The 16,238-nt window shown below is 38.5% G+C and overlaps 1 protein-coding gene across 3 annotated transcripts in view; it reads left to right on the top strand.

Annotated features, from left to right (window-relative positions):
- DAB1 (DAB adaptor protein 1) overlaps positions 1 to 16,238 on the top strand; it is a 310,139-nt gene that overhangs the window by 198,397 nt on the left and 95,504 nt on the right. For 2 of the 3 annotated variants that reach the window (XM_053469376.1, XM_053469378.1), the window contains one exon: positions 6,581 to 6,605. The gene's annotated coding sequence lies outside the window, so the exon portion shown is untranslated. Of the gene's footprint in view, positions 1 to 6,580; positions 6,606 to 15,301; positions 15,383 to 16,238 lie in introns of those variants that run through there. The other variant, XM_053469377.1, reaches the window with a different exon arrangement.

Genomic DNA, 16,238 nt, shown 5'->3' with positions numbered 1-16,238 from the left:
AAAGAAGCACAAAAAGCCGTCGTTATGGCAGAATTAAGCTTTCTCTTAGAACAATCATCGCTTGCTTTGTCTAGTTTCCTCCTTCTTAGATTTATTTACTGCCGTTCATGTTGTCTTTTCAGTACTTCCCTCTCAGTGTGTCGGAGATTTATTAATTCAGCGGTAAAAGAAAAAAGACAGTTTGTGCTAAGCCCAGGACATATCTCCCTACAGTACTGTTTTTTTTGCGGGCAGTCCTACTTTCCAGGCATTGGCCCCCTGCCTGTCCTGGGCAACGGGGATCATGAGCTGGTTGAGACCAGCCCAGGAAGCTCCATAGTCATTGGAGGCAAGCTCTGACCTCCATTACAGCTCCCTCGCGGATCCCTTCCTAGGAAGTTCTTGGCTATCAGACCAATCGGTAAGCTCTTCTTATAAGGTGGGCAGGTGGCCGCGCACATGAACCCACCTACTTCTGGCACTAACATGTAGCCACACCCCTTAATACAGCTGTCCTTATTTGCATACCTGAAATGTTCGGGGGGGTCTGTGATGCGTCTATACTACATACGGAGCTATCTTTTATTTTCACCCCCCATAAAAGCCACTCCCTCAGTGAAGCCACACCCCTGCAGCCCTGGAATTTAAATAAATAAATGTGATCGCCTTAACTTAAAACAAACTCATCTACCTTGACCATTCTATGGGCTGTATAGCAGCAGAGCCTGGCTAATGAAAGCAAAGTGTCAGTGTATTTATTTTATTTTCAATATAACAACAACAATAATAATAATAATCATCATCATCATCATCATCATCAATAAAAATCTTAAAAACTATTCAGTAAACAGATTTTTAAAAAAAATTATGTAAACAATCTTCTCTAAACAAGATTCTAGAAACTGGTAAACAAAATTTTTTTAAAATTATTAAGTTTGAGGATTGGTTTAATATATTCTATATATTATTTGCATATATAATAGCGGCAATTTTTAACATTAATCTCAGTACGCCTTAACGAGTTTTCTAATACATTCCAATGGATTCCTATTGAATTCAGTTGTTTTCATTCTCTTGTGTTAAAAAAAAAAAAAAAAAATTCCGCACACAGCGCACCGACAAATTGTTGCTTCAAGAAGCTGGGGGTCCTGTCTCGAATGTATCTAAGAATACACTTTTGTTTCAAATTCCATCGCTTGTTCCTCCCGCTGAAAAGACTGCGTACGGAGCAAATTTAAAGAAACGGGTCGTCCGCGTCCAAGGAGATGAATAGCAGAAGCCCTGATTGAAAATTCCGGTCACAGCGTCGGAATCCTTGGGATCGCTGACAGTTGATTCACTTCCTTCTGTGTTTCTTCTTATGGAGACGCCTATCACCAGCACACAAAGCGTGATGGATAGGTTGGGGTATCTTTTTCCCTTAGAACCAAGCAAATGATTATCTTTCACAAGCTAAGAAGCGGCGTATGACACCATCATCAACACGAGAAGAGAATCGGTATATTGCATGCACTTCCTTACTATCAGGACTTGGATAGAGAGATGATGGAAATGTAAGTATATAGTCGGATACAAAAAGTATTGCTTATAACCAAAGATACACTAACAAGCGTTGTGTCCATACATTTGTAGAACAGTGAAATGTTCTCTAGAGCTTAACAAATACAGCAAAGACCCTGTTTAGTTTTATATTGATTGAGGGTGATGGACAAGTGGAACAGCTCCCCAGCAGAAGTGGTAGAGGCTAACACAGCGAGGGGATCGGAGCTTGCATAGGATAAGCGTATGGCTCCAGAAGATGAGGCCAAGGACTGATTAAGGACTTGGTTCAAAAAATAATCAATTGTCGCTCCGACGTGATCTTAAAGGCAAATATATTAATGAGTGGAGAGGCTTCACGTCGTAGAAATAAAGGCCGTAATTTTATCCTACAGAGCAAATACAGAAAAGTTTGGAAAGCCTTTGGCCCTTTAGCTGAGGACATATTTATTAACCCCTTAAGGACAATGGGCGGTCCCTAAACCCATTGAAAACAATGCATTTTGAGTCTGTACGGGCTTTGTCATTAAGGGGTTAAAGTGACTATATGCAAGACGGCATTTAATCCAGATTTTATTCACATTTATCTTAAGCCTCCTCATTGAATGGTTAAGTCCTTCGCTTCATTCTTCATGATTCTGTGAAACCTCTCCATACAGTTCCATGGGCTGGAAAGTCTCTGCTCTGTACCCCTTTGACCCCCATTAGTCCTTTGTATGTCCTCCTATGAATTTTAAGTAAGGTTTAGTCCAATTAATTATTCACTAAAAACATTATGGATGGAATATAGTGCAGAGTTGCACAAAAGATGTAAATATTCACCCTTCCAAGTTGGCCACCTAGTATGAAGGACCAACAATGGCCTTTCAGGAGGAGAACCATGGAGGAATCATCTGGACTCTTAGATTTTGGCTATTTTCATCAAATCAGAGAACCTGAAAGGTACATGGATAATAGAATAAAAACTTTACTAATTTTCTGGATTAAAAATCATTACATCCAAAACTTGGTAGCCCTACAGTATCTAAGGATGTATCCGTAGATGGTCACCTGAGAAGCTACGTTTTGTTTGTATTCTGAGATTTAAAAATGTAATGAAATTACAGAAAGCAGGCATTTTTTTTTGCCAGAAATGAACAATTATCACATGTGCATGCTGGCAAGGGGCAGCCCTGGTTACTCTTTTTTAATGATTTTGGACCACTATCAGGACTGTATGATGGGTTTAATTTGTCATTCTTCTACAGACAATAGGCTATGGAGAGTAATTAGGACTTTAGGCAGCATTTACCCATTGGCTGGATCCTTTCTGGGCTCCAGTTTCAGCTTTCTAGACATTGTGTTACTATATATGTGGAAAGGCTTGGACACAACTTTGTAGTTTCATCAAAAATAGAATCTGCCGGCAGATCGGCCCCATTCGGCCCTGTCTAGTTTGCCTGTTTTTTTCCTGCTGTTAAGGCCCAAACCTTAATCAGTCGTTGGTCTCGTCTTAGATTCAGAAGCCGTATGCCTATCCCCATGCATGTTTAATACCCTCACTGTATTAGCCTCTACCGCTTCTGCTGGGTGGCTAATCAACTTTTGTTTGACGTCTTCAGAATTCTCACTGATGTTGATTGGCAAAGACATCACAGCTGTATCTGTATTTCCATACTCTGTTAGCCCCCTATTTACTCACCGACTAATTTGAATTTAGATTTTTTATTTGACTACTTTGTAAAGTAAAAGGCACTCTTTCAGTTTTTATTAGCATTTACAAAGTTGTTGATTGATCTTGGATATAATATGTACCGTATTTTAAAATGTAAACCCCAACAAGTTCCATACATATCATTTTCTTGAGCTTTTATCCTGTTGTCTACCCAATTACATGTAAAAATTGTACCCCATATTTTTTATTTGCAAATTATCATAAACTACAATAAAAATATGTTCAATTTGGTTTAAAGCTACGTTTATCATTAGTTATAAAATATTTAATTTATTTAATATTTATATTTTGACTAATGTAAAATAGCAGAAGCAAGTTAATTTTTTTTGTTTTTTTTTTAACATTTTATCATGACAAAAATAATAAAAAAAAATTATTTTGGTGTCTTTTACCCTTTCATTAAAAATTATTTGTGTAGGTTGGAATTTTACTCTAAATTATAGAGAAATACAGTTGGTTACCATTTCTGGAATAATTCATTTGGCAGATGTCTGTTCTGATTCTGCAATATAATTTGTAAAGGTTTTTAACATAGAAAAATGGAAACATTGGAATTGACAGCAGATACACTCCATTTACCCGGCCTAGCTTGCCAATTTTTCCTAATTACTCTGAAAGCACAAAAGCGCACTGGTACTCTCTAAATCACACAGGATTCCTGAGTGATGCTTTTTTTCTAAAACATATTTGAAGAAGGACAGGACACACAATTATCTTGTTCTCATTTCTGTTTGGCAAGAAAAGCAGAGATGGTGATTTATATATATATGTTTTTTTTTAACAATACAGTTAGTTTTCTACAAAATACAGATTTTTGGACAATTTGTGTCTCAATAGACATCCTCTCGATTCAATAAAAATAATCTGAATGTGAATGCTTTTTAGAGTTAGACTTGCGCATTCTGATTCGTACGAAGTGCAAATTTGCAGAATTTTGGTAAAATTGGCGATTCGTACAAAGCCTCGAAAATGAGACCAGACGAATTGGACGAAAATGAAGCAAAAAGCTATGAATTTTTTTGGAAATTTGTGGGCCCACATTCACTCAACTCTCTCGATCGATTGCAAGCACTGCCATATAGCCCCAAATATTGAAACAAAATTACGTTGAGTTAAAATGATGGTGCTTTTGGTGAGGTCCCCTCCCCCGATTGGAGGATCAGGGAGAGGCCGTCACCACAAGCTCACCACCAGGTTATGTCTGCCGAGATGCAAATGAAGATAGAAGATAGCAGATTGAAGAGAAGGCAGAAGATAAATGATAGAAGAAGATGCCAAAGTGGTCGGCAGAGAAGGCAGAGTAACATTTAGGCAGCACGAGAGAGTGAGCAAGAATGAGGGTGCGAGAGAGTGAATGTGGGCACCGGGCAACAAATTTCGTTCCTAAATTATAAATGTCCCTAAATTTTTGGCCGAACCGAATAATAGTCAACATGACTGTGGTTAATAAATTCTCTGCTGTTTTCATTTTCATTTTTTTTTTTAAATTTAGTAAGGATATTTTTAGATTTCATTCATATATTAGATGGTCTTTATCTTAGATTCAAGAGTAATAATAATTCCACGGCTTATTTCCACAACATAAGCTGTCGGCCGACGAGTCTGGGGTAGACTTGCCTCAAGATGGAAAATGGGCAACGTGAACTCTTTTTACTTCTTCTACTTTTGAACTATGCGCTTTTTAAAATACTTTTTAGGGGGGGGCATGAAGGAGCAGTATCTTTTGTGTTGTATTGGGCACTCGGACTAAAAATAAAATACATTTTTATGGACAAGGGTCTGAGAGTTTGGAACCCTGATAACTTGAAGGTTCCGTTTCAGAGATATAAATAGTGACCTCCCCATTTTGTAACCCTGTCCTTTACCGTCCCTTTAAATTAACCCTTGCATTCCATTCCATATGTTCTGTAAGTAATTCTATGTAAACTTATCTACTCCTTATAAATATGTATACTGTATGTCACCTGCAAAAAAAGAACCTTTACATCCACGGCAATTAGAATGGTGTAAAATATTTGGCTGGGATTATTTTCATGCATGACAAGCTAGGAAAATCAGATGTCAGCATGAATCACAATTGAGTAAATGATTTATGTCCCAATCATGCCAACAACTAATTAAAATTTAAAGTAAGAACAAATCTTTTCTAACGCCAGCTAAGTCAGGAGTCCTCTCATCGAGCGGATACTTGATGAGCAAAATCTGCACATTTAATTCTTGTATTTAATAAATAACTTTAACTTTTCTGATTCTTAATTTTAGCTACCAAATAATGTATTTTCAATTCGATTTGACCTAAACTATGGTCATCAACATCTTGTTAATGAAGAGAAATAAAACTGTTAGTGTAGATATTAGTTTATTTGCATTGTATAAACCAACATGGCAGTGCATGGCCAGGTTGGAAAGGAAAGAGTGACCCCTTCGACCATTGAAGGTTAACGATTAGCTCTCCAGCTGTTGTGGTTCCAATGGAAGTGGACCTTAAGTTGGTTGACCATCTTAAAATCCATAATAGTTAAAATATCAAAGAACATCCAACATCACTTATGATAGATCCCTGTCTCCATGGTTATCTCCAAGGTCTTGACTACAACCGACATAAGCATTTAGGAATAATAATTTCAGATAACGTAGTAAAAATACCTAAACCCCCATGGGTGTTAACATATAAAGATATTGCAGGTGCAAACATAAAAAAGTGGAGGGAAATGCCCCAAATTGCCACTTTATATAAATGTATAACCGGTTTCCGTGCTTATTTTCCCATTTTGGGACAGTCCTGCCAATAGTTGAACTAAACTCCTCGCAATCCAGAAAACATGTAACATCATTAAATATTTGATGGGTTTTTTTCGTACCTCCAAAGTGGTTGGTAATTTGATGACCCAAGTGTGATTTTGGGCATTTGCGCCTATAATACCTTATAGGAAACCCAAATTGTTTTACAAAATTTTTTTGGGGGATTGGTACATCAAAGAGGACATCCATGAAGCCCAGTAGGCTAGTACTTGGCATCAAACCTTTGTCCAGGGGTATAAACTGCTTATTTGACCCCCTGCTTCTGAATTACACATGTAAAACTCTACAGGAAAACTCTCATAAAAGAATAAGTTGTGAACTGGTTTTATTTTTTTAAAGATCTTAATCACATTTTGGACACGTAGCAATCAAGTGAATAACATTCTTGTATGTTTTAAAGTATATGTATTATTAATGTCTTGTTTGGTTGACATAACACTTTAAATATACCCCTGAGGATTATTTTTATGATTATATTAAACAGTACAAATAAGATATCTTGACAGAAATTGAAAGTTTTGATAATTTTTTCTTTCTTTTTTTCAGGGTTCAGTGAAGCAAACGGAGTCAGGTAAGTCAGACGCCTCTAATACATTTTGAAAGTAGCTCGTATGTATCCAGACACCCCGTATAGAAAAGGATTTCAAAAGGTCATGCTCCCAAAGGTGTCACCATACATGTAATAGACTTACAAAAACCATGTCATTTCTTAATATAGAGTCATCATCATAGCTTACATGGTGTTGGAAGAGTTTATCGCTTGGCACTCAAGTTCTTTGCCGTTTTGTTGTTGATCTTCGTGAGTGGCTCTTGAGAGTCCCAAAGATAAATTCTGTATCCAGGTCTGTATAAGGTCAACAATGATCCTCAGAAATCTCATGGCGCTGCCACAACCGCAAGGGATTCTGGGTAGGCACATGCAAATAAGGTCAACAATGATCACCTTTTGCCTCTATATCCACTTTATACATGGATCCCTTGAAAGTAATTGCCCGCTGTAAAGGACAGCCTATAAGGTGATCATTGTTGACCTTATTTGCATGCGCCTACCCAGAATCCCTTGTGGTTGTGGCAGCACCATGAGATTTCTAAGGTAAAAACAAGTCTTCTGGCTCATCTAAGGAGATCCTGAAACCCTTCACTGTTTTGATGAATGAAAGGCATACTTTAAACCAAGTAAAAGAGAAGGTATAATGTTCTTTTGAGGTTGTTAACCTAAAAAAAAATAGGACTTCACGAGTATAATTAGAAGAATTAATCACTGAACACTGTTAGGAAAGCAGTTTGCGTAGACAGTCATGTCAGACAGATGTCTCGTTGGGTGATAAAACGCGTTACAGTTTAGATGACACTTTCACATTAAACTTGCTAGGGATTTGTCACCACACATATACCGCTTGTTAATACAACGGCACCTAAAGCCATGTAGCCAGTTCAACTGAGACCTGCCAGAGTAAGTGTTTCAAACTGCCGAGTGATATGGCTTGGGGGCACTTAGCAACCGGTTATTAAGCCCATGGAACACACACATTTCAGATTAGTGAGGTAATTTGAGACTTTGCATCTTGAATGTGGAATCCCTTCTCTTAGTCGATGTGTTGCCTTTTTTTTTTTTTTTTTTTTCTACGTAAATCCTTTATAGTTGAGTAAATGAAGTGAAGCTACCTCCGGCTATTCCACCGTGCGAAGAAGCTGGGAAAAAAAATATATAGAGAGAGAGAAAAAAGACTGGCGGTGGTTTGATTTTTTATTTTTTCTGTGAATAAAACTGTGAAAGCACAATTCCGGAACTTTCATTTCACTTGACTTGAACATTAGCGCTTGGAGAAATCTCAGCTGTATACAATTTGTTATCAAAGGGCGCTCTACGGTTATCTGACCAACAACACTCGTCGTCATTGAAAAACTTTACTTGTGTAAAATTGGTAACGTCTCCGTGAATAGCCTATCGGTGAGTCATTTATAACAAGCGGGATGTAGCAACGGAAAAAAAAACTTTTCAATAGAAATAAACCATTATTGTTGATGGCTTCTCTATCAAGACTGCTTTAATTCCTCAGAAATCTCACGGTGCTGCCACAACCACAATGGATTCTGGGTAGGCGCATGCAAATAAGGTCAACAATGATCACCTTTTGCCTCTATATCCACTTTATACATGGATTACTTGAAAGTAATCGCCTGCTGTACAGGACAGCCTATAAGGTGATCATTGTTGACCTTATTTGCATGCGCATACCCAGAATCCCTTGTGGTTGTGGCAGCACCGTGAGATTTCTGAGGGAAAAACAGGCCTTCTGGCTTGTCTGGTGTCTGTAGATGAGTGTTTAATAATACTTCTACTACCCCTTAATACATTTATGTAGGTAGACTGCGGTAGCATTCATCTTGATAAGAAAAATGTATATAACCGTATTATTTTAAGAAAGGATAGGGTTCAGGGGCAGACTGTCACTTTAAGGCCAGCGGCTGCCTGATTACATAAGTACTGCTGGTGTTTTATACATCCACAAAGTGTGCTTTGGGGTTTGTCAATGGTTTTGTTGAATGGGATGCACTAACATGTAGTATCACGGTTCCCACAATACATAATAAGCACGTAGCGGCTTTCTTTCTATTTCTAATAACATGTATTTTTGAAAGCCGCCTGTTTGCTGTGATACACAGTTTACACAGATCTTCTAAAGACAAAGACGTGTGCACAAAACACATGGTAAATTGCAAAAAAATGTGTATTCAAGATTGCATGTAGAAGATTAATGATGGGGTGGGTTGGGGGAGGGGAAGAAGCAGATATCACCAGATGTATGACCTCATGGGTGACAGGTTACCGGCTTTCTGCTCTGACAACCTTTAGCTTTGTTTTATCGATGCCGTTCGTGGGTTAATGATATTCCAACATTTCACCGTTTAACTCCGGCTGTATATTTTATTGGACTTTTAATGAATCATTCCAGGTAATTGGTACCTTTATTATTCCATGTGAAAAATATTAATTATCAGTGTTTTTGTTAAATAAACTGTATAATAGGCGGAAAATAGAATCAGTGCCACGTTTTTCCATTCCAGACATCACTCAAGCAACGAACGCAGAAAAGCGGCAACTTGAATGGATACGATAGCTGCGTAGTCCCTTTAAATGTCTGTCTACTTAATACCCCCTTTTGAATTTGCCCCTGCCCCCCAGCTAGATGTATTGGGCCGAGCACACGATACACCTACCTTCAGTCAGCTCCAGCGCTGGCTCTGCGGATGCTGCTTTAGGGGGTCTGTTCGGACCCCTGTGCACATGTGCGGAAAGTGCTGTCAATGGGAGCACTTACCTGACACTGATTGGCTGCTTCAAGCAGTGAATTTTCCCTTTAATTTGGATGAAAATGGCCCATTATTTTGAGATTTGAAAAACTTTTTACTTTTTTTGAACAATTAAAAAAAGGATATTTTATGTATTAATAAAACAGAACAAGAAAAAAACAAAAAAAACAGTCATTTTACCAGCCTAAACTCAACGGGCAAATTCTGTACATCCCGTTACCTCTTTCACAATTGGTGGAAATCCATAACAAATTAACCCACAAACCACTGTTTCACAAAACCCCCATTAGGGTCTTCAAATACCCAAATTCCTAAACTTTTGGAGAACCCTTAAGTTTTAAGTTTCTTGCAAACTTTTGGCGTAAAATAGCGAATTCCTGTTGATAAGGATTAGAAAGCACGTTGATTAATGATACATTTATTCGTAGAATTCTAAACGATACGATATCGATGATATTACGTTCGACGCTAATGGAAAACGCGCTTTAAACTAAACGGTTTTCTCTTTGAAACCGATATGACTTCCGGCAGGTGGTTAGCACTCGAAACGCGTCGGTTCCTCTTCTTACCTGTGCCGGCAAAGGATTTTAGCATTCTTCGGGGGCTTAGTCTTGCCAAGAGCGGACAGTTTGACTGTTCGGCAAGTAATGAGTAAGCGTACATCCACTGACCATTTAGCTTTGCTTGATTAATGTGCGATGATCCCAAATGCTTTCCGCAAGAATAGATTATATCAAAAAAGCCTCGCGCCGTTTGACTACGGGTCACCTTGACCGCCGTAATTATGCCGTTTGCCAGTTATCTGTCAGCCGCTCTTCCCATGGTAAACCTGAAATGGCGTTTAAGCAACTTTCTTCGCCCGCAGATCTTATTAAATGGATGAGTTGGTTCTACTTAGGTTCCTGATCGAAATGAAAGGCTAATCATCTGTTTGCCCGGACTATACATCAGAGAAATGCAAATTAACGATATCCGAAAGAGACGAGTTTTAAGAAAGCTCCGTGGAAACCTCAAAAATTGGCTTTAATAATCTGATTAACCCCTTAATGACAAAGCCCGTACATGTACGGGCTCAAAATGCATTGTGTTCAATGGGTTTAGGGACCGCCCATTGTCCTTAAGGGGTTAAGAAATGCAATAGTATTAGGCGAATGGTTACCTTGTTGGATCTATCTTGATCTATGGATTTCTGTTAACCTCTTGTGATTCGGGCTATGTTACTGTTGCCTAAAATGTTGGTTGATACTAGTTGGACAATGAGTATCGTAATGTTGGCTAGTTAGGTGAAGAAGGGACCACTAAGGTCTGCAAAGCGTATGAGCTCAGGTTTTATTCTATGAAAGTTGGTCATTAAAGGGCATTATCGACTTCTTCATACTTCCTTCTTTGGAATTAATCTGGTGATATAACTTTGAGTTTTGAAAGGCTTTGGAATCATTTTTCTTTCTATTTCAAGAAAAAGGTCAGGGTTTTAATTTTCAAATTTTTTTATAAAAAAAAAATAAAACAAAAATTGTATTTTTTTTATCATTTGGAGCATATCTTGGTTCTTTGGAGTTCTGAGACGACACAACGGCAACATCCCGGCAACTGCGTGCTTTTATAATTATATTATACACGATCAATGATAAAACCTAAGATTCCCAATCTAAATTGTAATCGTGCGAAATTAAAAAAAATAATTAAAAACATTTGAATCTGGAGACAGTTCTTAAATTCTGGTACCTGCCAACTTCCAAAATCCTTGTTATGATCTTTATTTTTTATATATATTTTTTATATAAAAGGACACGCCGGTCATCTTCGCGATAGCTTAATAAAAGGTTTGGTTGAAAGGCAGCCGTAAAATCGGACATCGACGCTCGTTTTGTTCTACGATAAAGATTGCCATCGGAATGGGCTTTTTAAAAGTAGTTTAGAAGCCGCGCTTGTGAATCTGAGCTGTCCTGCTAGGTAATAAATGTAATTCATGGTGGAAATCTGCAGAGCTGGAGATCACCTCGGAGCCAAGGAAGCACGGTTCAAAGTTACGCGCGGCGCTTGTCTTTCTGATTGCGCGACGCCGAAAGGCACATTGACCTTTCCCAAAATTCAGATTACTTTATCAGAAGCGTTTCGGAGTATCTAAAGCTATAAAATGCCGTTTCCCTTTAAAGCGGACCGGTTGCTGAATAAATAAATGAACTAACTTGGCTCGGGAGTGAGCGAAGCTCCTCCGCCCCTTAACCCTTCGCCAACCCTTTCCCAACTTGCCGCCCTACACTTCACCCAACGCCCCGACAAAGAACCCCCCCCCCGCGCTTGGTTTTTGAATATAATGTTTTATTCCAAATATATGAAGTGTATAAAAGTATCAGTATTAACCCCTTAATGACAAAGCCCGTACATGGCCGCCCATTGTCCTTAAGGGGTTAATACATTAACCTCAAACAAGTGTGGAGAGTATCAGAGAGCCCACCGTCCTGCACCCTACACCTCAAAGCACCAGCTCAATGGTAACCATACTTCAACTGCACAAACCGCTGCCTGCGAGCCGACCAGCAGCCACCCATGAAGGTTACAACTTCTTAAATTAACTTAATTTACCCGTACCTGAGATTTAAGTTAGAGCTGCAACGAGACACCCTGAACAACGCTGTGACATGCCCCGTCCACCATATTGGAAAGAGCGGCTCGGTGGGAAATTGCCTTCAAATTTGTGCAAAAATTGAAATTCTTAGGGCTTTTTCCCATTCGAAAACAAAATTCTTTGTCTTCAAATGGAAAACGGAGGAGAGAGAATTTGTCAAGAGAGAAAAGAAAGCATTTCGGAAGCGGACAAAGAAGAAGAGGCAAGAAAAGGCAAGAAAAGGAGCGGAACTGCGGGAAAGGAGATAGGGTAAAGGATGTGGTCGGAAGCGTGCTCAAATTTGGCAAAAAAAAATGACAATAAATATAAATATTTAACAAAGAAAATGTAAAATTGACAAAACACTTTAAGACTTACTGTACAGAAAGAGAAAAGGGCCCTGATGTCAAGAGCTTACAATCTATATTGTTGATATAGGCATAAAAATACAAAATCACTCAAATGCATCAGATCAATTCTTTTTTTTTACAGAAAACGCTATATTTGCTTGTAGACATTATAGAAGTATCTCCGTTTGGCCACACTGTAGCGGTGTAAATATTTATAATCTTCGTGCTTTTTTTTTCTCTACCAGCCGCTGTTTATTAGATTCGAAGTGACTTTTGCTAATGCCGATAACCTCGCTAAGCTCCGCTTTCCAAAAATCCCTGCATTAACCGCTTGACATTGTTTTGTAAATTAGCTATAGATCCGCTATCTCATTTAAAGATTCCCCCCCCCCCGGTTTCCATGGCTTACCACCAAGGTTCATGAACTGAACTCAGAAGCCAAGAGAAAAGCTGCCAACGCAGCGACTCCTTATCCAAGTAACGTTAATTTGCAGCATCGGCATTACGGGCCGGCGGCGGATATACGAGGCTCAGTACGGCTATAGACCGTAAACACACAATGCAAGCGACACATGGCTCAGTGTATGTGTGTTATACATTATCATGTCACATTCTTCACATTACAATATATCGGTTAGGGTAACCAGAGATCCCCGTTTTTAGAGAAACGTCACATTATCTTGGCCTATGTCACCGGTAATGTCCCTTATGCCTTCTTAAACCATAATATTTTAATTCTTCTTTAAATAGTTGAAACGCCATATATATATCTACCATTATTAGGAATTGTATGTAATATAGATAGCCCTTTAATGATTAATTATCTTTATATTATTAGTATTATTATTTATATGTAGATTAGAAGGCTGGTCGAGAGTTTAGTTTAACGTAGATAAATGCAAAGTAATGCACTTGGGATATCAGAATCGAAAGGCAGAATATAGCATTGGGGACGATGTGCGGTCAGAGACAACAGTTCTGGGGACTCCATTTCCAGGAGGATTTCTTACATTTTTGGGAAAAAAGTTCATAGGAGGGCGACAAAAATGGTGTTTTGTTGCATAAAAAAATATCAGCAACTCAATATGTATAGCTTATAAAAAAAAGAAGAGAAAGGGGAGATGCAATAGAAACATTTAAAAACGTAAAAGGATTCAACAAAATACACGGAGGAGAAATAGGAAGTCACTTTACTGAGAAAGTGGTAGATAAGTAGAACTGCCTCCCAGCAGAAGTAGTAGAGGGTAATACAGTGAGGGTATTAAACATGCATGGGATAGACATACGGCTCCTGAATCTAAGACGAGACCAGCGACTGATTAAGGTTTGAGTCTTTAGAGTAGGAAAAACAGGCAGATTCGATGGGGGGCCGAATGAGTCTGCTCTGCCATCAAATTGTATGTTTTTGTTTTATATAATAGTAATGAAAATCACATGTTTCTGTAGTTTTGCACTGTTTATAATCAGTGTTGCACAAAATGACATCATGTATCCACATTCTGCCCCAATGTTACTTAATTTTAATTGTATCAAAAATCTGGTCTTTTGTAGTTTGGTACAATAAAGTGCGATCGCACGATCATTGGTGGATTCTTGTACAAGGAACCAGTGATGGATCTTTGCTGTTAGCGTTACCAATATGTTAAATTAGCAGTTAATCAAACACATTGTCTTCGGTGACACGCGGATAACGGCTCGATAAAACAAGTTCTGCTCGATATTACGACAAGCTTTGATCTTCAACTATTTTCTATCAAGCCCTAATTGACGAGTCGCCTCCAATTCTTTTTCTTTAAAAGGTTTTTGCCGATTGATTTGTACTCGGAAAAAATGGCTTACATTTTTTAAGGCAGTCTGACTTTCCGCTGTTATCATTCGGAAGTCTAATTTTAATCGTGTGAGCCGCATTTTGCTAGAGGTTGCCCTAAAATTAAAGTATCTACAATATTTTCTGAATTTTTAACCCTTTAAACCCATTAGGGACAATGCATTGTGAGTCGGGGCATTGTCATGAAGGGGTTAATTGATTGATATATATTGATATATATATATATATATATATATATATATATATATATATATATATATATATATATATATATATATATATATATCATTACAAAGGTTATGGTGGGTAAAGGCAATGAAAAACCCTTCCACTAAAAATACAGAGGCAAAAGGTGATCATTGTTGACCTTATTTGCATGCGCCTACCTAGAATCCCTTGTGGTTGTGGCAGCACCAGGAGATTTCTGAGGGAAAAACAAACCTTCTGGCCCGTCTGGTGTCTGTAGATGAGTGTTTAATAATACTTCAACTACATATACATATATATATATATAATATACATGTACACATATAGTTTTTTTATGTGTGTAAATGACTATATTTTTTCTGCTATTTATTGCTATTTATTGATTATTAAAAGTTGTATATAGTACTATAGTTTTTTTTTCCGTTGTGTTAGTTTACATACCTGGAAACTACCCATGATAGGATACCTGGCCCCTCACAGCATTTAGTTCCCAGAGAAAGAAGAAACTAAGCCAGAGACCACAGATAAGCACGGCTTCACCCGGAGACTCCTGGCCAAACCCAGAGAGTTCCCAGGCATCCCAATACATTAGACGGAAGCAGTATATGCTTCTCCATATATGAAAATGGACTTGGGTATGTAGTGTTGCACTGGAGTGTATACCAGCAGAGGTGTTAGAAGGTAATACAGTGAGGGGATTAAACATGCGCGGGATAGACATACGGCTCCTGAATCTAAGACGAGACCAACGACTGATTAAGGTTTGAGTCTTTACAGCAGGAGAAACGGGCAGACTAGACGGGGGCCGAATGGGGCCGATCTGCCGTTTCTATGTGTCTTCTTTATCATGTAAGGATTGCCACGCGGTCTGCATCCTTCCTTTACAACGGGAATCAGCTGACACCTGCAATTAGGGCGCGTTACAGCCATGCGGACTTTGCTCTGCTTTGCCTCCAGCATTATTATCATATTGTATTTGTGGATTCAGAGGAAATGTCCGTACCTTATTTATAGAACTTCATTGCCATAGCTGCAGAAATGTAAGTCCAGCTCTCTAATCAGACCATACGGCTACTATATATATTTTTTTTTGTACATTTTATTGTGTGTTATTATGGAGAAAAAGTGCTTCTATGTTAATTGTATTTCAAAAATGTAACTTTCTAACAGGTCATGGATATATAGATATATAATGTTATATATATATGTGTGTGCGTGTGTTTAAATATTAGATTGTTACGGCTCTGTACTGTCCCTTTAAATACTGGAACCCGCTGTGTAACAAAAGGCCGGGTTGTTCCCAGTTAGAAATCGTTGTCGCTTTTATTAGTTGTGACCTACATTACGGGGACTGTGAACAGATGACGGCCCTGTTAATCTGCATAACAAACATTTCACATGCGGACGGTATGGAGGGATTTACATAGAGCGACAGACATACAATTATCGCTGGAAATCTTCCAGACGCGCATTAACGTATTTTTATGGCATTATCTTCTTTTTTTGTTGTTGTTCTTTAGCACGCGAGGATTGCGATTTGTTGTTCCTCATTGGGAAGGGATAAAATTGCTTGTTTGCTTCAGGTACAAGGCAGACAGCATCATTAGAGTGGCTGGCCTTCAGTTACCGTCATCTTCGGCTGCCTGCGCGAAGTTCCGTAAATATAATGGAGTCGCTTCTGCAGGACTAGTCGGAGAAATCATGAAATACCCTCAACCATATTCCTATATATACATAATTTACATGTCTGATCTGACGCTAGACTCATAAATTATTAACCCTTTACTAGCCCAGAACAAAGATTCTGTCGTATTAACTCGTTAATGTTGGCAACCAAAGGGTTCCAAGGGTTAATAACCACAGCTGCTGGGCTGTGGGTCTCGGCAGATGGTTTCA

The sequence above is a fragment of the Spea bombifrons genome, chromosome 6, assembly GCF_027358695.1.
Source record: "Spea bombifrons isolate aSpeBom1 chromosome 6, aSpeBom1.2.pri, whole genome shotgun sequence".
NCBI classification, from domain to species: domain Eukaryota; kingdom Metazoa; phylum Chordata; class Amphibia; order Anura; family Pelobatidae; genus Spea; species Spea bombifrons.
Note: the sequence above shows the minus strand (reverse complement) of the source record. Positions and strands in the feature narration are given on the sequence as shown.